Raw genomic sequence first — 1,153 nt, 5'->3', positions numbered from 1 at the left:
GATGTCCTCAACATCTTCCATGTCCGCGTCAGGGACTGCAGCACGTGGAACAGTGCAAAGGAGCTCAGGTGGAGGGAGGAAGCATATGTTGTCGAACACGCTGAACCTGGTGATCTCGGGGTGAGGCAGTTTGGTGAACAGCTGGGTACCGGCCCTATCAAAGAAGCTGTAGGTCTCTTCATCACGCATGATGTGGCATGCCATAAGGTACTTGATGTCAAGGTACTGAACCTCTTTGTTGACGCTGTACTTGCCGAGATCAATGCTGAAATGCTTGAAGAGCGGTGTAAGCAAGCTACTGCTTCTGTCCTTCTTGTTCGAACCGTGCATAAGACACTGTCGCCTCTCGTCATGGAGTTGAAACCGGGGTTCGTTTTGACCTTTTGAATTGGGATGCAAGACCCAGAAGCTCGGATTTCATCCTCAGTACCAGCGTACAGGGTTTGCAGCTCCCCGTTGGTGACCTTCGAGGTGACATCTTTAGCGAACAAGAGGTTTGAGATGATCTTTGCAATGACCCGAAGCGCTGGGTTCCTAATCTGTGACTGGTAAGCCTTTCCGGGTGTAAAGTTCCCATTCGCAATGCAATCCCAAAAGGCGTTAGAAGGAGAGAACTTTTTTGCGACCGCTACTCCTTTCGGTTCAGCAAAACGTTTTCGCGACCGCTACTCCTTTCGGTTCAGTGGCTGTCTCATAGATCTCATTGAGCTTGTCGAGGGACAAGGAGCAGTACTCTCCATCGGCCATGAAAGAGAATGAGCAGTTGGCGTAAGAGGGTGCATTGGAATCCTCGTACGTGATCGTGGCGGTGGCGAGCACTTGGCGAGCAAGGTCTGGGTAGAGCTCATGTGTTGTATAGCACAGAGGAGCTATCCCTATGGCGTGTAGCGTCTCGAACACGTCCTCATTGCGGCGTGTAGCATCTCGAACACGTCCTCGTCGATCCCAAGATCAGCCAGAGTCTCCACGTGGCAGAAACGAGTGGGTAACATGTCAACCCGGAGGAGGGCGTTGTAACGTGATGCTGTTCCCTTATCCCATCCCTCGCAGTCGAAGTCCAAGAGCAGTGGGCTGTCGAGATCAATCGGTTCACCCTCTTTTTCACGGGGCCATGGGTAGGTCGCGGAGGTTTGTTGTTGTGCTTGCGGGGGTG

General features: G+C 52.5%; 1 pseudogene; it reads left to right on the top strand.

Moving 5' to 3' along the window:
- The window catches only part of LOC106344946, a 9,723-nt pseudogene extending 9,336 nt beyond the window's left edge, over positions 1–387 (top strand).
- Positions 388–1,153: the final 766 nt, after the last annotated feature.

This window comes from Brassica oleracea, chromosome C5, assembly GCF_000695525.1.
Source record: "Brassica oleracea var. oleracea cultivar TO1000 chromosome C5, BOL, whole genome shotgun sequence".
NCBI classification, from domain to species: Eukaryota; Viridiplantae; Streptophyta; class Magnoliopsida; order Brassicales; family Brassicaceae; genus Brassica; species Brassica oleracea.
This window is presented reverse-complemented; position numbering and strand designations above follow the sequence as displayed.